Source organism: Tiliqua scincoides, chromosome 6 (genome assembly GCF_035046505.1).
Source record: "Tiliqua scincoides isolate rTilSci1 chromosome 6, rTilSci1.hap2, whole genome shotgun sequence".
Lineage (NCBI taxonomy): Eukaryota > Metazoa > Chordata > Lepidosauria > Squamata > Scincidae > Tiliqua > Tiliqua scincoides.
In genome coordinates this window covers 6,332,744-6,351,937 of record NC_089826.1, presented here as the reverse complement: position 1 = coordinate 6,351,937, position 19,194 = coordinate 6,332,744, and positions in this window count along the sequence as shown.

The following is a 19,194-nucleotide window of genomic DNA, read 5'->3' as shown; positions in this document are numbered from 1 at the left end:
AATGGGGCTTACCCTTAGGAAAGTGTGGGTAGAATTGCAGCCTGTGAGCCCAATCCTAAGCATGTCTACTCTGAAGTAAGTCCCATAGTGGTTAATGGGGCTTACCCTTAGGAAAGTGTGGGTAGAATTGCAGCCTGTGAGCCCAATCCTAAGCATGTCTACTCTGAAGTAAGTCTCACAGTGGTCAATGGAGCTTACTCTGTAGTCTGCCTGCAATAACAACCCCCCAAAAAGAATCAGTGAGATTTCCAACCCTCTCAGTGCCCAGTTTAAAGTCCTTCTATTTCAGGCATATCAAGACAAAGACCTTCCTGGCTTTGCAAGTGCAAAATAGAAAACTTCCCCTTACCATTCAAGCCTCTTTTTTGTCCTTCTTAGTGGGGGGGGGGGCTGCCTTCTGCAGCATTTGTTGCGCTCCAGTTCCATCAGATCGGGACCATTCTGGTGTCCTCACATTCCCCTTTGCCTGGTCTGACCACCAGCCAAGGCATGTCTGCCTACTCACGAGTAAACGCGACCATGTGGCTGAGTTTGCTTTTCCATAGACTCACAGCTGGGAGGAAGGAAACTGCTCGGGTGTTTTGGGGGGCTGCATTCATTGGATCAGGACCATTCTGGCGTCCTTGGAATCCTCTCAGCCTGCCCTTTCCGACGGACTAAGGCAAGTTTGCCTACTCATGAGTAAATGTGACCACGTGGCTTCCTTTTGGGCTCAATAGGCCAGCTGGGAGGGAGGCAGGGACCCCCTTGGGTGTTTTATGGGGGCTGCATTCATTGGATCAGGACCATTCTGGTGCTGTTGGGTTCCTCTCAGCCTGCCCTTTCCGATGGACTATGGCAAGTATGCCTACTCATGAGTAAACATGCAATACGACTCACTTTCACTTTCCATGGGGCTTTATGCATTTTTTCCTTCCGGTTTTTTGGCCATAACTTTTGAAGGAAAGGAGCGATTTCAATTCTGTTTTTTGCATTGCACTCAGCTGGCCATTCCGCATCCAACAGCCACCCAATGCTGGCAATCCATGACGCGGTAGCTCCTAATGCCGCAGTTTTAGTGCGTCACCCCCCAGGGCACGTCATCCGGTGCGGCCCGCACCCCTCGCACCCTCCTAGCGACGCCGCTGGAGCATGGCACGGAGAGAATGGCCCTGAAAGGAAGCTTCTGCCCTTGGTCCCCTTACCCTTGACAGAATTGCAAACTTGAATTCTTTGTTAGGACCACCATGAGCCAGGTGTATATATCTTTTTGGGGACTGGATGATTTTAGATGGGGGGCTGGATCTGGTCAGTGGGCCTTAGGATGCCTACTCCTGGTCTAGACTGACTAGTAGCAGCCCTCCAGGGACTTGGCAAGGGTGGGGTCTTTCTCAAAACCTGATCCTTTTAGTGGGAAATAGTAGGAACCGAACTGGGGACCTTCTGCTGTGAGGCATGTGCTGTACCGCCAAGCTGTGGTCAGTCCTTTAAAGTGCCTGAATCACGTCATCATCCAGTAACACAATAGCTGATTAAGGGCCCAATCCTATCCAACTCTCCAGCATTGATGCAGCCACAATGCAACCCCAAGCCCCAAGGGAACAAAAGTTTCCTTATCTTGAGGAGCCATCTGTAACCACCATCCCCCTCCCCCGCTGCAGAATGCAATACATGTTCTGTTGGCATAGTGTAATGGAAGATCAGAAGATCATCAGGTGGATGATGTGGCGTTGACAGCGATTCCCTGTTTTGACAGCTGGTTGACAGCTCTGGGAAGGGCAGGGCTGGCTGCACAGCTGTAATCAATCAAGGCCAATGGAGACCTGGATGGACACCTGAGCTTCATTTGACCTTGATGGGACTTTGAAAGAATACTGGACTGGGAAGACTGGACTGTGCTTTGGAGACTGGATTGGACTTCGACTGGAGGCTTCAGACCTCTACCCACTGAGTTAAGTGGAGTTTTGGGGAGGGAAAGCCTCTGGACAAGAGGACTTGCAGGGAGTGTCTGTGTTTGTAGCAATAAATTCTTGCTAATTGCTATAGATAAGAAGTTCTGTGTTTATTCCTTTGCACACCACAGCTGTGCTTCTTGGAAAAGGGGGGTGTTAATTAGCCAAAAAGCGGGCATTAGAAGGGAGTTGAGATATTTGGCAGAACACATAGCTACACCAGCACTGGAAAGTTGGATAGGACTGGGCCCTAAGTATGAGCAAGATTTAGATAGATATTACACTGTTAATAGGGAAGAACTGCCTTATCAGGACACACTTGCAATGACTGGCGTTCACACGGCATGCAAAAAGGGAACAAGGTGTCAGAATGTCCTGCCAATCAAGCAAGTAATTTGGCCAGACATTTGCAAGTAGTGATAGTGGGTTAGTCGCCAAAGGGCAATTTGCCATTAGGTTAATTATCGTGACATACGGACATGAACCCACTGTTTTGCACTGAACCTATCTTCAAACAAAGGGACGGTTCACCTACTACAGAGTCCAGGGGTCTGTTTTCAACAGCCCGGCAGTCGGTCAGCAAATGCTTCTGGATATTCACAAGCAGGACACAAAGGTTTTCTGCTTACAGTCAGGCACCACGGAGCTCTCCAGCAAAACGCAAGGACCTGTAAACCAAACTGTATGGAATTTATTTTATTTATTTACAGGGTTTCTACCCACCTTTCTCCTGGATTCACAAAAAATCATCCAAGGTCACTTAGGCTAAGAGAGAGAGAGCTCACTCAGAAAGCTTCATAGCTGAGCAGGCATCAGAACTGAGGCTTCCCTATTCCATCCAGCACTCTAACCATTAGGCCACACTGCATCAGAGCAGCCAACTAGGGCATAGATGGCTCTGTAGAACTGTTGCTTCAGGCTTGGCTCCTCCATCTGAGCAACCTGTGGCTGGAGTAGTCATGCTTTCCTTATGCTTGTTCTGACTAAGCCTGGTCTCTGTTTTTTGCTGTTGCTATTACATAAGAACATAAGAACAGCCCCACTGAATCAGGCCATAGGCCCATCTAGTCCAGCTTCCTGTATCTCACAGTGGCCCACCAAATGCCCCAGGGAGCACACCAGATAACAAGAGACCTGCATCCTGGTGCCCTCCCTTGCATTGGCATTCTGACATAGCCCATTTCTAAAATCAGGAGGTTGCACATGCACATCATGGCTTGTACCCTGTAATGGATTTTTCCTCCAGAAACTTGTCCAATCCCCTTTTAAAGGCATCCAGGCCAGATGCCGTCACCACATCCTGTGGCAAGGAGTTCCACAGACCAAGCACACGCTGAGTAAAGAAATATTTTCTTTTGTCTGTTCTAACTCTCCCAACACTCAATTTTACTGGATGTCTCCTGGTTCTGGTGTTATGTGAGAGCGTAAAGAGCATCTCTCTATCCGGACACTGATTTTATGACACTGATTTCTGGACCCTTCCATTTGATGACTTGCAGGTCTGACTCCATAGGAGCCTGACATGACTGTAGTGAGAGCAAGACAGGAACTGTGCTTTGCACAGAAGCACATCTACAGTTCATTCATTCATTCATTCATTCATTCATTCATTCATTTTTTAACATCTGGGAAATGGCACCCACCCAGTTTCACCTGACCTTTGAAGAGAGGTCCATTGAAGATATTATCTTCCTCTGAAACTTCAGAATTTGATATGCAAGTCAAAATTGGGGGATAAAAACTTTTCCCCACCCTCAGTGCAGGATGAGATCATTGGGGTCTTAGGCCAATAGTATTCAAGATGCTGAATGTTAGAAATGACCATCAAAGCATTTTGTTTTTGTGGCATTTCTATCAATTTCTTTGAACAGAATTCAACCTTCCAATGGAACATGCATTTCTTTTTCTCCCTTGTAAAGAGCTGGCATTCAGATGACTGGGTTGTTCATTGCTGGATGTCTGATCATAATTAAGGACACAGGTGCAAATCTAGTTGGTTCCAGTGGAGAACATAATGTACTGTACACCTACTTTGCAAACACCCCAGGTGCCATGAAATTGTTGAAGAAAGCCCAAGGTTTGTTCCAAATCTGACACCATTGTCAGCCATCTGCAAGCTCAAGCCACTCCATGTTCAATGCTCAGACAGAGAAACCACCCATCTACCATTGCTGTCGTCCATTGCCTGGATTGTTCGTCCGAAATGAAGGTCAAGTTGTCCCCTTGGGGGATGAGTGTTTCTCAAACACTCACTGTATAGAGCTGTGGAAAAGAAACCTCATAAATCTGAAGGCATGCACAGAGCACATGTGGTGTCCTTGTCTTGACCTATGCCCAGCAGCATGGCTTGGACATCAGAAAGAACGCTTCAAAATAGAATTTGGAAGAAAAGAGGTGTTGGAAGGGAGATTCCTATGGCCAACGCCTGGCTATACTTAAAGTGACGATTTTCGCAGGGATGATTTCTGCAACACACTGGCAGGTTTGGCACCATAAAATTCACTTTGCAGGCTTAAATTAGCTGGACTGCTGAGCTAAGCAGCAACTGAAGCACTTGCTGGGGGAAAGAGAAGGGAGAAAACAATGATGCGTGGAGGTCCTGCGACTTGTGAGAGGTGGGAAGGCAGAGAGGTGGTCAAGCAAGCCTAACTATAACTTCATTTATTCATTTACTACATTTCTAGACCTCTTTGCCACCAAAGCTTTCAAGGTAGTGGAATAACTATATCAGTGTTTAGACTGCACAGTAGCATAGCTAGAGGGGGTGCAAAGCACTAAATTTTGCAGGGCACCTCATCGGGCCGCACAAGTGGCCCTTCCTCCTCCCCTTTGGAGCCGTTCCAGGCCGCTAGAACAAAACGGAGGTGCACACAGACCATCATCTGGTCACAGCACTAAGCGTGTACCTCTGTTTTGCTCCAGCAGCCCACAATGGCTTCAAAGGGAAGGGGAGGGGCCACTTGCATGACGTGGTGAGGTCCTCTGCAAAATTTAGTGCTTTGCACCCCCTCTAGCTACTCTACTGAGACTGAATGTGGCCCTGTGGTCACTTCACTCATTGATCCACTCTGAGGAAGGACAGATCACCACAACCGGACGATGTGGTGAAACATGGCACAATTGGGTGGCCTTAACAGTGTTTTTTGGCACCATTGCTTAAAAACAGGGCATGAAGCTGCCTTACTCTGAGTGAGCTACTGGTCCATAGGGCGTAGTAGTGTCTGCTCTGACTTTCTAAAGCCTTAGGCAGAGTTCTTTCCCAGCCCAACTCTTGGAGTCCTTTCCACTGGAGGTGCTGGAGAATGAACATGGGACTTTGTGCATGCAAAGCATGAGCTCTACTACCAAAATGTTCCCCGTCCAACACAGGGTAATCCTGATCAGAGTGACACGAGTGGTCAGTTGAGACCCCCCCCCCCGCCCGCTGCAGAATGCAATACATGTCCAGTTGGCACAGCTGCACCAGCACTGGAAAGCTGGATAGGATTGGGCCCTAAGTATGAGCAATAACTTTTATATAAACTGCTTTGTGAACTTATATATACATCTATATTATTACTTAGAATAATATATGCTTATATATATATATATATAAGTATAATTATATATATACGGTTAGCACTGGGTAGATGGGACTTGTCAGCCTGGGAAGGCAGCACATCTAAGAGAAGGAAAACTCTGATCCCAAACCTCCACTGCCTTGTGGCTACATCCAGTTATGGAAAAGGCTTCAGGAGTCAACCTCGAGGCAAAATCCGGAGCCGGAGTCCCTGAGGCAGTTCATGGCTGAACACAGTCACGTTCTGGCAACTCCTGCGACGCCACTGGAACCAACCGTATTGGCCTCTGCCTTTCCATTGGACCATTTCAGCGACGTGGAGAGGGGGGATTTGCTGCATGGGTAACAGTCTATCCTCCATATCTACTTGACCCAGGCTTCGCGCACTGGAGAGGACACTCTGTTCCAGAATATATATATATGCACTATGCTCTTATCTGACTAGTTTTTTAAATCTGACTACTGTTTTTATGATATATTATGTTTTTTTAATCTGTTTTTAAACTATGTTTTTAATGTGTTTTAACCTTGTTTTGTAAGCTGCCTTGAGTCCTTTCGGGGAGAAAGGTGGGGTAAAAATAAATAAATAAATAAATAAATAAATAATAATATTAATAATAATAATAATAATAATTGTTATTGTTATTGTTATTGTTATTGTTATTGTTATTGTAATATAATATATAAGTAATAATATAGAATAATATAGATTATTATATTATATAATCTATAGATTATAGAATAATATAGATTATTATAGAGTAATAATATAGAAGGATGATTCATAATTATTATTATATATAATATAATATATAAGTAATAATATAGAATAATATAGATTATTATATTATATAATCTATAGATTATAGAATAATATAGATTATTATAGAGTAATAATATAGAAGGATGATTCAGATAAGTAATAATAATAATAATAACATATAAGCAATAATAGCCACATAAATTTCTATTCCACATTTTCCAATTAAGGGTTTTTTTTAATTGATGAAGAAATCCCAGAGGAACATTTTGAAATGTTCCATCATAAATATGATCAATTGAGATCATACCAGAGGCTCTTTTAATAACCCCGGAAACAATTTCATGCTCATTTGTTTGCCCCTCCTTCCCAGTAATAAAACCCATCTCCAGATCAATTGCATTTCAGGACTTTTAAATTTAATAGTCTTTATAAGGAGAGGGAGGCAGCATGTGGCTGAATGATTAAATGCTAATGTTCCAGACAATCAAATTAGCAAGGTCAAATTCTACAAACATATGGGGACAATTTGCAAGCTCAGATCAGGAAACTGCAAGATGGACAGAATTGGCACCCTTGATTCCTAAGATGTGGAATATGCAGCCGTTGCTTGGAACTCTTTTGCCGCATTTGATCTGCTTGATTACAAGCAAAACATGAGCTGGGCCGTGGGTATAACTCACACACTGCCCAATCCTGTGCATGTCTACTCAGAAGTATTATTATTATTATTATTATTATTATTATTATTATTATTATTATTATTATTAACAGTATTTATATACCGCTTTTCAACTAAAAGTTCACAAAGCGGTTTACAGACAAAAATCAAATAACTAAATGTCCCATTGTGTTCAATGAAATTTACCACCAGGAAAGTGTGGGTAGGATTGCAGCCATAAATATTAGCCAACTCCAAAGACAGTGGTGATGACAGACTATCATGTCGACTGTGTGGAACCTCTAGGGACAGTGTAGAGCCAACAGCAAGAGACAGGTTCATCTTAGGTGTTGTGTGCCGTTCTTATCAAGTCACGTAGCCTTGCAGTTCTCATCTCAAAGCCTGGGTGTTGTTCATTCCAGGTGGGTCAAGTGGCCTGTATTGGCCTGTGTGAGAGCTGGAAGCAGTGGAATCGAACAGCAGGGAATAATAACAGGTGATCGTCTTCTGAGTCCGCCTACTGTTTTACCTTGCTCAACACTGTCTCCTCTGAGTGACAGCAGCTCTGTAGATTTCAGGATCCTTTGGGGAGAGCAGAAATTCAGATTCCTTAACAAGGAGAAATTCAATTTCAAGTATGGATCATGAGCAGTTTGCCCAGCTTTCTGTTTCTTTGGTTCATTTCCATCCCCCCCCCCTCCATATTAACAATGCACGGTGTATTGATAGAATTTTGCGCATCGATAAGAACATCACAGAAAAGTGGCCGCTCTTTGAGTGGCAGCCATTTTTTACAGCCGTGGCCACTTTCAATCCACATTGCTTATGATATTGCATCCTGCGAGATAGACTAAGCCCAAAGATAGTGGCTCACCAGAGTCAACCAATGAGCTTCAGATACCAGCTGCAGGGACACAATGGTGGAGACCTTTCTCTCCTGTTTGTGGGCTTCCCAGAGCCGTCTAGTGGCTGCTGTGACAAACAGGACAGTCTGTTTGGTAGGTCCCATGTGGTGTGATTCAGTAGGGTGTTCCCCATGTTCTTATGACCTTCATGACTGAGGGGCAGTTGGATCCCAGACCACTCTGTTCCTAGTCCGACACCCTCACAACTATACATCAGACTGTCTCACTGAGTCAGGTACATCCCTGTGTGAAGTGGTGCTGAGAGAGCAAACTAATTCTGCTTCCCTGGGAAACGTCTCAAAAAAGACATAGTGGAAATGGAAAAGGTGCAAAAGAGAGCGACTAAGATGATTACGGGGCTGGGGCACTTTCCTTATGAGAAAAGGCTACGGCGTTTGGGCCTCTTCATCCTAGAAAAGAGACGCCTGAGGGGGGACATGATTGAGACATACAAAATTATGCAGGGGATGGACAGAGTGGATAGGGAGATGCTCTTTACACTCTCACATGATACCAGAACCAGGGGACATCCACTAAAATTGAGTGTTGGACGGGTTAGGACAGACAAAAGAAAATATTTCTTTACTCAGCGTGTGGTCGGTCTGTGGAACTCCTTGCCACAGGATGTGGTGCTGGCGTCTAGCCTAGACGCCTTTAAAAGGGAATTGGACAAGTTTCTGGAGGAAAAATCCATTACGGGGTACAAGCCATGAGGTGTATGCACAACCTCCTGATTTTAGAAATGGGTTATGTCAGAATGCCAGATTGAAGGGAGGGCACCAGGATGAGGTCTCTTGTTATCTGGTGTGCTCCCTGGGGCATTTGGTGGGCCGCTGTGAGATACAGGAAGCTGGACTAGATGGGCCTATGGCCTGATCCAGTGGGGCTGTTCTTATGTTCTTACTTGCAGCAGGTTTGGATGGCTGGCAGAGGAAAGAAGGAAAGAGAAGCAGGTGCTCACAGGAACTTTTCCTTTGAAAATAGCCAAGTGGGTGCAGCCCTTGCAACATGGTTGCAATCCAGTGCCCATGTACAGTGCATCATGTCCAGCCCAAGAGGTTCTCTGTTTTCGGAACAGAGATCGATGCCTCCAGGTGCCCTTTCCAGCTGAAATACTGTTTCACTGCGAGACGTCCCACATTCTTTCCCTGTTGCTCCTGGAAGTTAGCAGAGAAATGGGCACTTTTTAGGTGAGGAATTTCCAGTCAAACTGCCCACAAAAATGTGCTGTTCTTGCAGAAGGAGAAACGAGAGTGAAGGAGTCAGAGGGAGAGAGGCTTGCATCAGAGCTAAAACAACAATGGGGGCAGCAACACCCCCCCACATACATTTATGTTCCGTCATGGGAAAAGAAATTGCTCTGGCCATCACTGGCATTTCAGATTTCAGTTGGGAGGGGGGCAAATTAACCAAGGGTGGAGGGTAAGGTTCCCAGCAACTTTCAGCAAAGGCTTTCTTAGAGAGAGAGAGAGAGAGAGAGAGAGAGAGAGAGAGAGAGGTGTATGATAGCTATGTCCCATTTTTGCATGGGGTACTCACTGCTCCGTGGTCCCCCACACCCCACCTAAGTGATTTTACCCATTTCAGCTCACTCGCTTCAACAATATTGCAGTGTCAGGCATTTAAAAGCCATTCCCAGAGCTCCAAAGCAACAACTTGAAGAGTATTTGTGGCAGACAACAAAATGCCATCCCCCCCAAAATGTGGGCATCCTTCCGTTTTTGAAGGTTGAGATGACACTTATCACTTCTCTTTTGGGTTCCTCTTGGCTGGCAGCAAATTTTCCCAGAATTCCCACCAGAGTGAGACTATTTTTATTTTGAAGATTTACAGCCCATTCCTCCCTAAGTTCTCCTATGCCCATGTAGTGGTACTGGTGTGGCTTCTGCTGTATCTTGCAGGGGAATTTTGTGTGCTGGGATAAGGGGACGTTTGTTGTCTTATCCCAGGGTAAGACCCAGCAACTGCTATGTGTCAACTCGAACCTGCACCAGCTATATAGCTGGCACAAGTCTGTGTTGATTTGTGTTGCTGGATCAGGCCTGGGAAGGGGATAGGATATGGTATGTTCTGGTGCTACTGATCTACCCCCTCCCAGGCCAGATCCAACCACCCACCACATCCCTGTCACAAGATCCCAAATCTTGCCTTGCAGAAAAACCTTACAGAAAGAGAAAAACATCCATCCAACACTCTTTAGGGTGCTTCTGCAGTGCTGGTTTTATACGCTGGGCTTTGCCAGAAGGACTATATCTGCATCGTGGCATTATTAACCAGGGTCAATTAAACGTGGCTGGTCCACCAGCTCAGAAAGAAAACAAAACCCCCAGAAGCAAAAGGGACTCATTCTTCTCCCAGCTGGGCATCTGGTTACAAACACAGACGGCTTTGCTGAGACAGCCAAAATGGGATTGTGCAGACACCTGGCAATTTCCATTTGGCATCTCTGCCTCCAAGAGGCAGATCAACCCTAGAGGGTTTTCTCCATTCTTCTAAAGATCCTCAGTGTTAAAACATTGGGGGACATCAAAGGCTCATTGCAGCGAAGTGGAAAAGCCGTGGGTACTAGCAATGCACAGGTTGATTAAGTCTGAAACAGCATCAGGGTGTCAGAAAGAGGGAAAGAAGAAACCTGCGTTTGACCTCAAGAAGTCCTTAACTCATTGCTGCTCTGCAAATCACAATCCACCTTTTGGCAGAACTGAGATTCAAAGGGCCTTACCAACAGCTTGGTATTTTTCATTGCAAGTTCCCATGTATGTTGCCAAATACTTATGCATTAAAAAAATTTCTATTCTAGCTTTCCTGCACATGGCATATGTTCAAAGCAGATTGTATAAACTCTGAAGGTTTAGGGTCTAAACCTAAACTCATCTGATATCTGACCCTTGTTGGAAACTGAAGAATGCTTCGCTCCATGGACTTGGACTGATCCAGTGGCATAATTAAAGGGGGCAGGGGGTGGACTGGACTGGGTGACACCTGGAGGGGGGTGACATCACTAGTGACCAAAATTGTGGAAACCTTGGTATTTACACTCCGTTCTCTTTATGTGCGAACTTGGTTATCTGCGAGGAGCAAAACTGCAACTTTCTGTCACGATCTGTGCCTCTAATTATCTGCTATGCAGAGACCTTCCAGAGGCTGCAGGGACCTTCAAATTGGTTCCTGTGACCAGCACAGACCCCTTTAAAATGGCTGGCAAAAGATTCTACTGGTCAGTGCGGGTCACTAGCACCATTCTGAAGGTCCCGGCAGTCTCTGGAAGGTCTCTGCAGCATCCGGATATATTTTGGCACTTCCTGCTGCACTTTGCTGGCCTCCTGAGGGTCTCTGCTGAATTCTTCTGATGGCACTCCTTTCCCACCTTGGGTACCTCTTGTACCTAACCCCATTGATCCCATAGGATCAATGGTTCATATCTGTGAATTCACAATCCTCTAGAGTTTCTAGGAACCTAACCCTAGTGGATAATGAGAACTGCCTGTATGAATAATACCATCATGTTGGATGGGCTACAGAGACTTAAATTAGCTACTGTGGTTAAAAATCATTGCTAGACCACAGTTCTGGCTTGGTCTTGGGTGCTGGGCTAAAATTGTGCTGGCCTGCCAAACAAGCCCCTCTCTCATGTTTCTGGTTTCTACTAGTTATTCTGCAACTTTTTTTTCCTGTTTCCCTTCAAATTTCTCATCTGTTTTGCCTACAGAAGAACGTCCAGGTTCCCTTGGAACTCTACAGGCTTAAAATCCAGTGGCAGTTGAGGTGTGCCTGGAGCCCTCTTCTTCCTGAGAAATGTGTCTCATCTTAGGAAAATCAGTTGGCTTTCTGACATTTTGTCTGAGAAGGAACCTCCAAATTATTTTGGATTCTAGCAATTTCAGTAGCAATTCTAGGCCCATGCTCTAATGCACAGGTGCTTGGGAGTCAGTGCTGTTGACCCTGCCTGATCCTCATATCAGTCATCAAAAGCCATGTTCCATGTTGCCCTGAGGTTAGGCAGGTGGCAACAGAGAAAATTGCCCTGTCCTGTCCTGCGAGCAGAAAACCATGAGGTCCAGTGTGAGGTTTCAAAGGTAGGTTTTGGTTGCAGAACCATGGAGAGCTCAGAGTGAGCAACTTACTCCAACAAGAGCCAGAGGTGGAAAGAGGCCTTCATTCTCTCCAGGTGCTGACTCCCTGTGAGGCTTCAGGGGAAAGCCCTCTCTCCTGGAATCCTTTCTCCATTTCTACTTTGTTACAGCCCTGGTGTGCAGGCTCAGGGGAGCACAAGGTGCTTAGTATGGAAGGGGTTGTTTGGGGGGAAGGCGTGGGCTCCACAGTGCTGTATCTGGGGCCTTTGACTCTGAGATCTCCAGCCTACTGTCTGGATTTGGGGTCATCTCTGGGGATGGTGGTTCTGACCTGATTCTCCCCTTTCATCAGGGCTGATGCTAAGCTCACGCTTAAGAGGCCACACATGTGGAATGTCCTCCACTGACTTGGCTGGCACCAAGTTCTCAGTGCCAAGTAAAGACTTGGCCCAGACATTCTAGCACATTGGGTTGCCATTTCGAATGGCTACATTTGACCATTCTGCTCAGTCTTAGTGGGGGTGTAGTTACCCCTGCTCATTTCTTTCTATACTAAAGTCATTGTGTTGTGTTATTTTTGTGATGTGTATGCTGCCCTGGGAAGTTCTGCTGAAGGGCACCTTATAAATGCTCTAAATCAGCAATTTTCAACATTTTTCTTCACATGGCACACTGTCCTCTGCGGTCTTCTCTGCGGTCTTCACCTCTTGTGATGTCAATTCCAGCTTCTGGGAGACTCTTCTGGGTTGTGTGGTTCTGTTTGTAGGGCAACTGTAGTCATGAATTGTCTGTCCCTCTAAGAGCTGGTGGAAGAACAGACAGCTTGTTACTATATAGACAGTTGCCCTAGAAACAGAGCGGCAGAACCAGCAATTTTCAGCCACTGTCCTCCAGACTCCCACGACACACCTGTGCACCATTCATGGCACACCAATGTGCCAAGGCACACTGGCTGAAAAACACTGCTTTAAATAAATGAAATGACTGGACTTTGATTCAGAATCAAATGTGCAGAGGATTGGGCTGTAGGAAAGCCTCCCCCCTCACAAGTTCTTTGAGAAGGGAGTACCCCCAGGCCTCAGGAAATTAAAATGTTTTTCTCAGCTTCTATTTAGTGGTTCTTTATCTTGCTTTACAACAAATGTTCCAGAAGATAAATGCTGGTTCTCCAAAGTAAGCAAATCAGGGAAGGGACACACTTCTCAGTTTCCAGGCTTCATACAGATGTGTTTATGGCCACCATCTGTGAGCTGCTTGAAATTGCTCCAAGCAGCAAACATCATGAGGATGCTCAGTGCATGCATTCATTATTATTAATATATATTAATAATATATAATGTGATATATGTGATATATATAAATCACACCACTGTCTACCTAAAGGTCTGAGAAGACATCAAATCTCAGTGAAAACTATCTGTCCGTGCTATTTCGAGAAAAAAAGTGAAAAATTGACCAAGGGCTCCGAAAGCAGAGACTTCATTGAGAGGGGAATGGATTAGCAAGCCAACTTTGGAAATCATAGAAATATAATATCCATTTGTGTCTGTTTTGGCACTGAAAGAAGGCTGCATTTGGGCATGATCGGAGCCACTGCTTCGGATTCTGCCTGCCTCCACCAGGAGTCCCATTTCAGATATCTGAGGAGGGTGACATTGTAGAGAACCAGTGTCAGTTTAGTCATATAGATACCCTTGAAGGATGATCCAGCATTATTTAAAAGATAGGGAGAACTGCTCACCTATGCCCGGCTGATATGTCACCTGGGTTCTTTTATTAATTCACTGCCTTGCAGATCTTAGCAGAGAAGGGGCTTAATTTTTTACCCTGATACCTCTATATAAGTGTGGGGGGAGGCACTATACTGCAAAATAACTGAAAGAAAAAATAGGCATGGCTGCATCTGACAAGATATTTTAAACTGAGTTGGATCTTCATGCCATGAAATACTAGTGACACCTAGTGGACTTTAAAGGAGTTTTAATGAGCAGGGAGAGAACTAAGAAGGCACATCTGTCCTATAGGCTTAAACAGTTGCTCCCTATCCCCCATAGGATCCTGGGAACTGTCGTTCTATGTATTATGTATTAAGGACCTCTAAAAGGACATCTATGTATTAAGGACCTCTAAACGAGAATTAGAGAATTCTTGGCCAAGGATGACGGACTACAGGATCAAGTTTCTAATTCTTTGCGCCACTGTGTGGAGCCTTTCTATGGCTGCCTGGTGACGGTTCCAGAACACTAGTGATGATAACTGACTTCTGGGAAGCCAAGCTCTGAGTGGCGCAGAATGGCTTAGAGATGTGCGGCTGAGTAGAAATGATGATAGCTGGGCAATCTGCCTATTCCCCTAGATTAGGGCTGAGATAAATAATACTAATAATAATACAGGTATTTATATACCGCCTTTCATGGTCTTCAGATTTCTCCTCAGACTTTATTTCAAGGCGGTTCACACAGGCAGGCTATACTAAATACCTATAGGGATTTTTACAATTGAAGAAGGTTCTGTCTTTCAAGAACTACAACATTTCAGATGGATCCTTTTATGATCTGGTATCACATTCTGGCCTCCAGTTTCCTCCCACGCAAGCTGACAATCCTTCATATCTCACTTGAAGGGCGACCAAAGAGCAGATGGAAAAACTCGGCTTGGCTTGTCAGCTGCTTCAAGGTCTCGCCGTTCACGGTGCCGGTGGCCTCGAACTGGCGACTTTCAGCTGTTATTTTCAGGCAAACGGAGGCTCTACCCTCTAGACCAGACCTCCTGCCCAAGAGATGTTGGGAGATGTTAATGTCCTTCATGTTCTAATCTCCCTCTTCACTTTGAAGGGCAGGCAGCCCAATCCTAACTGAACTGTCCATGCTGCGAGCAGGAAACAAGGTTGCTGGAGGTTTCCCTGAGGTAAGGGGACATTTGACAGCTTGCCCTGGGGAAAGCCACTATGGGGCTACTTTGGCCTGCACCAGCAAAATGGCTGGCACAGGCCTGAGCAGCCTCATGTTGGCAGATCGGGTCCACCACCACCCCTTCCTCGGCCCCGCCTACCCACCCCAGTACAAGGAGACATGCCAGCCTCCCTGCACTGGATTCCAGCCTGCCAAGGGTGAGTTCACACCAGCCTAGGGAGGCTGAAACAGGGAATTGGGGAGGGTGGACCAGTGGCATTTCAGGTGCGGGGAGGGCAGACTGGTGAGCAGACTGGGCCCAGGAGGGGGTTGCCACCCACCTTGGTGATCTAGGCTGTATTCTAACCCCCCTCCCAGGCAGCCCAGTGTTACACTGGTTGACAACCTTCAGTTTCGGAAGACTATGATGTAAGCCTACAGCACCCGGTATTCCCAGGCGGTCTCCCATCCAAGTACTAACCAGGCCCGACCCTGCTTAGCTTCCGAGATCATGGTATAAGCCTACAGCACCCGGTATTCCCAGGCGGTCTCCCATCCAAGTACTAACCAGGCCTGACCCTGCTTAGCTTCCGAGATCATGGAATAAGCCTACAGCACCCGGTATTCCCAGGCAGTCTCCCATCCAAGTACTGACCAGACCTGACCCTGCTTAGCTTCTAAGATCAGACGAAATCAGACATATGCAGGGTAACAGTTACACTGGGCTGCTCAGATCTGCACCAGTGAAATCGTTGGCAGAGATCCAAGTCGCCCCATCAGGGTGGCTGCCACACTACACGGGGTAAGAGGAAATAAATCCCCTTACTCCCAATTGTGTGGCAGCCACCTCCTGGACACAGTGCAGGGTAGGATTGGGCTATGAGAGAAATAATTTCCAATAATATTGCTTTATTACAAAAGAACAAATGTGGAGATATTGCATATAGAGAAATAATAGAGATGTGTTCCATTGCCCTAAAAATAGTGTGAGATGTACATGGCTTTCAGGGTGGTTGTGTTGTGCAGAATGTATTTGGTGCAGTCAAAGAAATCAGGAAAAAGGGTCACCTTGAAAGAGAAGGATTTTTAGGAATTCCCTGCTCTTCCAACCCAGTGTTTAACAATGAGATAAGGGGAAGAAATGTGGGAGGGGGGAGAGTTCAAAGTGCAAATAGCTTCCTGTTGTCTTACAAAGGTCTGGAAGTACTGTGAGCCAAAGCGGACACTATCCTGGCAAGTGTGTTACATCAGGGGCGTGACAACTTGGTGAAAATCCCTTACTATTAAATGATTTTTGGAATTGCTTCTATGTGCAAGTTACTCGGTTGGGGAAAAAAATGTGCAACTTGGGCTGGGCTGCTTTAATGTGTGAACGGATAACTTGATGTGAATGGACTAATTCTTAGTCAGAACGTAGGTAAACAGGGCTAGCAGGGTTAACATACACATTAGCATCCTGGTGGCAGGGGATGCCTTGACAACTTAAGATGAGGTTTATACAGGTTAATGCAAGAGGCAGGTATAATGTAATGTTTTGGTACAAAGTACAGGAGAGCAAACACAGAATGAAAAGATGCACAAGCAGATTACAAAGGGTGCAATCCTATCCTGCGCTGGAACAGGCAAGCCAAGATGCTTGTGCTGTATCCAGCGCATTTATAGAGGCCCAAGGCAGCTCGGCCAGAGGCAAGGGGAAACTTTTCCCCTTATCCCTGGGTAAGGCACCTTTGGCCCAATGGGTCTCCTTGGACTTGCTCAGAAGTCCAAGGAGAGCGGAGCAGCATGTTTGCAACCCTCCTAGGCTGGCGCAAGGGACTTGCACCGGCCCAAGTGAAGGGCTGGATTGCACCCAAAGTGAGATTATTGCTTTCCTTCTAGGATGTGTGTGACGGGGGGGGGGGGGGGAGATCAAGTAAACAAGCATAACCAGGAATAGGAAGAAAAGTATAGCAAAAAGTGGGGGGGGGGAGGATTTTCCCATAACAGTTCAGCCCATCTTCTTTGCGTTTGTTCTGTCCCTAATTGGTCAATGGCTCAGCCATTGGGAAAGTCAGCTAAGCTCCTGTGTGCTCCCCAAAGTGAACACTTCCTGAAGTTGCATGGATGGACTGCAGCTTGACATCTGAATTGCTGGGAAAATGGTGGTTGGCAACCTTCAGTCTTGAGAGACTATGGTATAAGCCTACAGCACCTATTCCCAAGCGGTCTCCCATCCAAGTACTAACCAGGCCTGACCCTGCTTAGCTTCCGAGATCAGACGAGTTCTGGGGAAAAATAAACACTGCAAACGAATAGGGGTCTCACGCTTGACTGAATACCGGCCAAAAGGGAGAATGTCAGTGGAACAAGTTTTTGTCATCTCTGCCTCTGAACTGCTCAACTGTTACAAAACCCCATCAAATGTCAAGATCACCTTTAACAGATGGGGGGATGGCAGGACAGGATTGAGTCTTCCCAGCTGAATTTACTGCATAAATCAAAGTCCACTTTGATAAGACCCGACAGGCAACAATGCTGGTGATATCTCAAAGTGAGGCCTCTGTGATGGTGTGGAGGTGAGGCAGGGGAATCTAAACATCTTATGATAGGAATTTACATTTGAAAGCAGTTCCAGGGACCCTTGACAGCTAGCCTGAAGGAGACTTGGTAGCTTTTTGAGTGCAACTGTGAATAAGATATTGGAAGAGAAATTAACATATGGGGAGGGTGCCTGAATCTGCTGCAGGCAGAAGAGAAAGCAGTATGAGGCTCAGCATATAGACAAACCACTAAGTCAGGGACATCAAACTTGTTTCATACAGAAGGTGAAGTTAGAATTCATGGTGCCTGCTGCGGGCCAGAAATGACATCATTAAGCAGGAGGTGACATCATGAAGCAGATGATGGCCAGAAATAAGCACTTTGTTCTCACATAGAAACTCATGAGCTGCAAATGACAGAACATGCACAAATCTTGTTCATATTTTCAAGATACGAGAGAGCCCAATTATCACGCTGGGACAGCCCAATTATAATGGAGGAGGGGGAAGATAAATCAATGGTGGGGAACCCAGTCTCACTGAATCACTGAGCCTATGGGTAAAATGGGGTTAGGTTCCAGGGGACCCTTTGATGTTTTCTCCTCCCCAGTGGCATAGCTAGAGGGGGTGCAAAGCACTAAGTTTGGCAGGGAGCCTCACTGTGGTGTGCAAGCAGCCCCTCCCCGCCCCTTTGGAGCCATTCTGGGTGGTGGGAGCAAAATGGAAGCATATGCCTGGAATGGCTGGGTGGGGAGGCCACTTGCACGGTATGGTGAAGCTCCCTGCAAAACTTAGTGCTTTGCACCTCCTCTAGCTGTGTCACTGCTCTTCCCTGCTGCCTATCCCTCGACTGGTTGAAGGCTGATGGCCCAACAAGGAGGCCTGAGTTCAGCAATGGGGAAGGGACTGATACAGGGGTTGTGACACGAAGAAGGTCAAAGACCACTGCTGTAGCCCACCACTCTGTTCTCCTTCACACTTCCTCCTCTCCCACTCTAGGAAGAGGAAACAGCAGAAGAGAGAGCAGCACCAGGCACTGCAAGACCCTGCAAAGGGCCCTAAGGATGGCTTTGTGGAGCCTCCAGCTTCAGTGGCAGTATACCTGTGATGGACAAGCACTGGGCACAAGCCCCAGGGGTGGGAAGGAGGGAGGACTCCAGCTTACAAGGTTCTGAAAGTATCTGGGTGGCCTGTTTGGTGAAAGAGGATGCAGGCTAGGAGGCCAAGCCTAGGCATGTCCACTCAAAAGTCCCATTCTAGTCTATGGGGCTTACTCCCAGGAAAGTGTGGGTAGGATTGCAGCCTAGAGGGATGTTCTGGGTCTGATCCAGCAGCAATAGCCTCATGCACCCAGAGGAGGCTGGATAGCAACCTTTGAGCACCCCCTTCCCAAGCACACAGACCAAGCAAGCCTCCCCAGTCTGCAGCCTCCACCACCCACTCTCCCTTCACACACTACAGTCCCCAGAAACCCTTTCGGTTGTGGAGGCAAACTACAACCCCTCCCAGAGGTAAACTACAATCCCCAGAAACGCTTTCGGCGTAGAGGCAAACGGCAAACCCCAGAGAGAAACTACAATCCCCGGAAGCCCTTTCGGTGGAGGAAGTCCCAGGGGTCCTTTATAGTTCCCTGCCTTCGGCTATTCCTGGCGTTACCATGAGGGGGAGGGCTGTGTTTGAGGTGCCTGTTTTATCCCCAGAGCAGTAAGCGCTCCATAGAGCGCCCGTAAAGATAAAAAAAACTCACAGAGCATTCGTGGAGATGAAGAAGAACCGCGTGCGCGCGCTAATCGGCCTACGAAGTGGTTTCTCCTGGCTAAGTTTTTCAGGCGTTCTCCTTGGACAACTAAAGCCCTCTTGACGCAGGCGCAGTAGTGTGACTGGCCAGGAAAGGC